The 5758-nt window shown below is 41.6% G+C and overlaps 1 long non-coding RNA gene across 1 annotated transcript; it reads left to right on the top strand.

The window, feature by feature from the left end:
• Nucleotides 1-282: 282 nt before the first annotated feature.
• Nucleotides 283-4923, top strand: LOC128315367 (uncharacterized). The gene is made up of 3 exons (XR_008298141.1): nt 283-359; nt 2012-2248; nt 3939-4923. It is a non-coding gene; the product is annotated as an uncharacterized LOC128315367 (long non-coding RNA).
• Nucleotides 4924-5758: the final 835 nt, after the last annotated feature.

Genomic DNA, 5758 nt, shown 5'->3' with positions numbered 1-5758 from the left:
CTGAGAAGCTCATTCCGTCACCAGACAAATTTATCCCTAAGGAAAAACTTCCTTATTCTAAACCAGTCTTTTTGCATATCTCTCACCCAATCCTGTTGGTCCTACATCTTCCCTTCAGGGCTTAAAGAACAAGTCTGAACTGTGCTCTTCTTCTGCATGACAGCTCTCTGCATATTTTTAAATAGTTAAATCTTCTTTTCTCCAAACTAAATGTCATAAATCCTCAACTGTTTTGAGTCTCCTCATGATCCCATCATAGTTCTCTGAACATGTAAAGACTTTTCTATGTCTTTCTTATAGTGTGATGAGCCTATATGCGTTCAACATTCTTCATGTCATAGGAACCAGTATCAAGAATGGTGGGACCATTGGCTACTGCTTTTAAGATAGGTATAGGGGTGCGTGGGTGGCTTGGTTGGTTAAGTGTCCAACTTCTGCTCAGGTCATGATCTCTTGGCTTGTGTGTTCAAGCACCGCATCAGGCTCTGTGCTGACAACTCAGAGCCTGGAGCTTGCTTTGGATTCTGTGACTCCCTCTCTCTCTGCCCCTCCCCTGATCTGCTGTCTGTCTCTCAAATAAACATTTAAAAAAAAAAAAAAGACAAGTATATGTTCACTAATGGGCCCTGAGATATATTTGCTTTGGGGAAAGGCCACAGCATGCTGCAGACTTACATAGGTAACTAAAAGCTCTCCTACTTGGACTATCTCCCATATTATTATTGGGTACTTTACTTTTTAGGACCCAGTGTGGACCTTACATTTTATCTCTATTATGTGAATTTTTTTAGTGTTCAACAATCCTCTAGTTTTTGGAGATCCATTTGGGTCCCGACCTGACATCCAAAATGTTTTATATCCCTCCCGGCTTTATGTCATTTTTAATTGCAATGAGATTAATTGCTCTGTGGTTACTATTAAAATTTAATTGTAATAATTACTGTAAAAATAAATTAGAAAGTGATTTATGTTAAGAGATAAATCATGAAAGATTAAAATGCAGAATTATGAAAATGAATGAAAAGATATGGGTGTGTATGATGAGAAATAGAGAAAGAGAACACATTGAAGATAGAATCATAAACTAAGCAACTGGTAAAAGACAAGGAACAGGAATTCTCCCCATGTATCAGAAGTGATTACTCAGAGAGAGAGGCACAGGCAGAGTTGCACCTGAATTATAAGGCATTTAATAATGAGAGTTATTTTACACTGATTCCACCTGATAAGATACTGGGACATACCATCCAAAATTGTTGTGCCCGAGCTATTGTAAGTAAGGCCTTACATCTGCTGCCTAAATGGTTCAATAATTCTTCTGCCACCTAAAGAGAGAATCCATCTATGGCAGACAATACTCTCTACATCTGGCCCAGGCCTTACCATCTTGCCACCCTTCTCTGCCTGGAGAAATTGAATGTATATACACTAGACTCCAAATGTAAAAAGTGACTTGTGGTTCCCAGAACAGATCAAACTCTGCTTGCCCCCACACCTCGGCACTTACTGGCACCCTTCCTTGTTTTCCTTCGCTTGATAAAACCTTGGCTCAAGGCTTAGTTTAGTCGCCATTTATTTTCAGAATACCTATGCTGCCTCCCTTCAGTCTTCATTCATTTGCCATGTCTATCAATTTTGCACATATGTCTGATGGAGGATTTCTTTTATTAAATCATAATTTTCTCTTTGTCCTTCTTTAACTGCCCCTGCAGGATGGTTCACAGAATATCTGGCATGTAGTAGATACTCTGTTGATGTGTACTGAATGACTGAGGAGGAAGACCAGAGTATCAGCCAAGAATCAGGTTACTAGACTAGTTAGGAGTCTCGGTTGCCAGTATGAGACACCAACTCAAGTTAGTTTAACCATAATAAAGTGGCAAGGAGAGGTAGAGAAGTGTCTCTCAGAGAATCCAGTAAAGGAAGGGAGCCAGACTCTGGGAAGGCCTGAAACTGGGAACTGACAAAGCATTAGGGTATTTTCTCTCTCTTGTGTTCTTGCTTTTTTCAGATTATTGACTTTGATCTTCTGTCTGGCTGCAGAATAGCTTTCTGCATTCCTGTAACAGCTCCTGCCACTTGCAACTGGGAGTTCCATCTGCATGTCATGACTGCTCACAGTCTCTCTGTTCCACTTCAAACATCTGGGGAGGAAATTGGATGGATCCAGGTTGTAGTGGGTATCACTCATTATCCAGCCGGACAAGATCAGGAGGAAGGGGGCAGCACTGCACAAATATGGCTGCTGGTGAGTAGTCCACGGCTGCGTGCTGAGATAGGGAAGGGCATTCTCAGAGAAGGGAGAGTGTACCCCAAACATAGGCCATCAAGTCTGCCAAAGAAGGTAGTGAATTGCTGCAAGTAGGGGAGCTTTGGTTAATAAGCTTGGATTCTATAAAAAAAAAATTCTTTGAGGTTTTTATGTCAAAATAGCAAAACAAGTTGACTTTTTTTTTTTTCTTTTTTAACCATGGTTAGTCTAGGGCTAACCTCTCTCAAGCATCCACTAACCCAGGTTATTATGAATGATATTTGGAGATGTCTAGAGTACAAAGGTGTGTGCAAGTGGGAGGAACATCTTGGAGTGAAACTTTGTGATCAATCTCTTGGAAATCTGCATTTTTGCCCACTGATGATTTGTTTTTTATTCTCCCGTAATGTTGTATATAAAAGACTCCACTAATTGTTTTAAATAATGTATTTAAAGAATAGTGAGTGGTTGATTTTACTGGAGCATAGAGTACACAGAGGGAGTGACAGAATGTAAAAGTTCCAAAGTTAGTCTGGAGAACTGAGTTAAGAATCTTTGGTTTACTGGAAAGACATTTGGAAGTGTTGAACATTGTTGATTGGGGAAATGGCAGGATTGGAACTGGGTTTTAAGATCACCGTGACAGTGGTACAGAATGAATAAAAACAAACTGGAAGATGATGAGTTAGGAGGCTGTTGTGTTTGGGCAGAAAATTTTAAAAACCTGTGATTACATGGTAGCAGAAGAAACAGAAGTAAAGGGATGACTGTGGTATATAACCTATTTGACTCAAGATACATTTAAGAATTTATGAAAATTATGACCTTTTCCCCCATATGATATTAGAAGGTTCGCTGACTTCCTAAAGTTCCTTCATGACCCCATATTAAGAGCATGTGGATTAGAAGGTTGTACCCATGAATCCCCTTTATCTATTTCACCCATCCCCCTGGTGACTTCTGCTGAGAGAGGCTTTGGAAGTAAAGTGAAACAATAGGTAAAGTGAAACAATAGGAAGTAAAGTGAAACAATTCTACAATAGGTAGAATTTTGAAACAGATTGGATGTGGAGGTGAGGGAGTTTGAGTCAAAGATGATGTGACAGTTTCAAGCCTTAATGACCAGAAAAGGCATGTTGCCATAAACAGAGACGGGGAAGAAAAGTGGAAGTCAAATAGACAAGCAAACCTTACCATGTGGGTGGGGTGGAGAAGACACCATGTCTGGTTTTGAACACTTTGTCTCTGAGAATCTTGTGGGACAGACATGTGGACGTCAGGTGGACACCTATGTTTTTTTGAATATCTACTATTTTGCAGGCAGTGGATGTATTTTAACTCACTGAAGGATCACTCAAACCCTAAGGAAAGCATTTTCTTCATTTTATACATGAAGGCTTTGAGACTTAGTAAACGGCCCAAGGTCATGCAGTTCAGCAGGGAGACTTGGAATCTCAGTGTGCCGGACCACAGAACTGTGCTCCTCTACCGGCCCACAATGCCTCCCTGCAGGTGGCCGTGAAGACCAGGCTGGAGCCTCAAAGTGTCATTCTAGTCAGTGCCAGACAGCTTAGAGCTGAAGTGTTCTGTAAATGTTTTCTGTGTTTGTCTGGTCTCCTCACATGGAGGTTATGAACTGTTTAAGGGTAGAGTCAGAATCATAAATTTCTCTTGCCTCCTTCCACAGCACCTCCTGCAGTTCTGGACACAGAAGAAGCCTTACTGAATGCTTAGACCGATCAGTCATTCTGATCCCTGCTGATAATTGCATAGCATCTTCACGTTGAGGTTGTAATCCTCATGAAGCATTCGTCCAGAGGGCCCCCCCCCCCCTCCTTGGGTACAGTGGCAGGTATAACACAGGAAGGGAAGATGAAAATGCTGAAATGTAGCAAAGCAACTAGTTTCATTCTCCATCATTACCACTTCCCAGCCTCTGAACCTTCGTCTTTTTCTTTACGGGAATGCTGAGGAAGAGTGCCTGGCCACATTTGCCAGAGGCTGGGAGAGTCCCTAGGTTCTGTCACCAGTGCCCCCATCACACATCTTCACCATTCTTTCCTACACGACTCGTTAAACATCCCAGCTGTGGCTGAGCTCCATTGTGACACTTAACCAGCTCAAGTTTGCTGAACTCTTGCCTCTGTCCAGAAGCAACTGGTGGGTACTACCTGAGATAGAGAGTGAGAGAAGTGATTTGCAGAGATCACGGACACATGAGAGAGTTATTGAGACCTGAGCATGCTTTTCTAGGAATAAAGGCAATTTAAAATTGTCAGCTAGACCAATTTTTCCCCCATGGGTTCCTAAAGAGCATAATGCTACCAATAATAATAATAACTACCATTTAATTGTCTTATCTACTATTTTGGGAGCTTGCAAGTGCTTTAAATATGTTGATTTGTTTAAGACAAAAGCCAGTTTCCTCAGGAAAATGTCTTGTTTATGCTAAAGTCTGTGCAACAAAGCATAGAAGGATACAAAGGGGGTGAGATAGGGACGACCTGCACAGCTTAGAGATGGAGTTGCTCAGAGGTCCCTGGACCCACATGTCCCTGAAACCTTTTATTTTATGGGGATCCAGGGCCCACTATCAACGACATCATATGTAACAACTGTCTTGTTTACTTGTTTCTGTCTTGTTTACTATTATATCCCTTGTACCTGAAATATTATAGGTGTTCAAAAATATATATTGAATGGAAAAATAAATGAATCATTGAATGAATGATTCCATGCAAGGTCTTTCATATAGCAAACACAGAAGGTATCCTAAGCTATTGCTCTGAGCAATAAGGAAAAGCAACTTTTGCCAAAGTATGGCATGCTATTCATCTTTCACATTCTTGTATCCCATCATTAGAGAGTGTCTGTTTTTAAATAGGAAATGTCTCCCTACTAGCAAAGGCATATTAGGCTCTTGGCAGTCATTTGGAACTCGGAGAGATTCCGATTATCAAATCCCTTTCTTCCCAGGCAGCTAGCTGAGGCAAAACTACAGTGAGAGTTGAAGGGGAGAGGGGGAGATAGGCATGCAATTCTATGATTCTGAGAAGAACCAAGGACAGATGCTCTGCCTGCACCTTTCCACTGCTATTCCCTAATCTAAGGCCCCAAACTGTAGCTGGTTGGGGGAGAATCCAGAGGCCCACAGGACCAGAGGCCATGAATTGGCCCTCAAGAGGAAGTGCTGAAAACATAACACTGAACTGTTCCACTGCTGAGAAACCTCAGGGCATGCAGGGTTGAGCCAAAAGGAGCTTCTGCCAAAAGCAGCTGTCACAGCAGCAGAGAGCAGCAGCTGGGAGTTCACCGAGGAGAGAATGGCTAAGGACGTTTTACACTAGAGAGATCCATCTTCTTCTTCACCTAGCAAACTAGAGAAAATCAGAGATGATTAATCAGCCACAATTCTTCTCCCTGATGAAAGACAATGACAATTACCTGTTGAATAAGTAAGTGAGGCCAGGGAAAGGGAGATCATATTTATAATGGTTCCTTTTCAAC

Source organism: Acinonyx jubatus, chromosome C2 (genome assembly GCF_027475565.1).
Source record: "Acinonyx jubatus isolate Ajub_Pintada_27869175 chromosome C2, VMU_Ajub_asm_v1.0, whole genome shotgun sequence".
Classification (NCBI taxonomy): domain Eukaryota; kingdom Metazoa; phylum Chordata; class Mammalia; order Carnivora; family Felidae; genus Acinonyx; species Acinonyx jubatus.
Note: the sequence above shows the minus strand (reverse complement) of the source record. Positions and strands in the feature narration are given on the sequence as shown.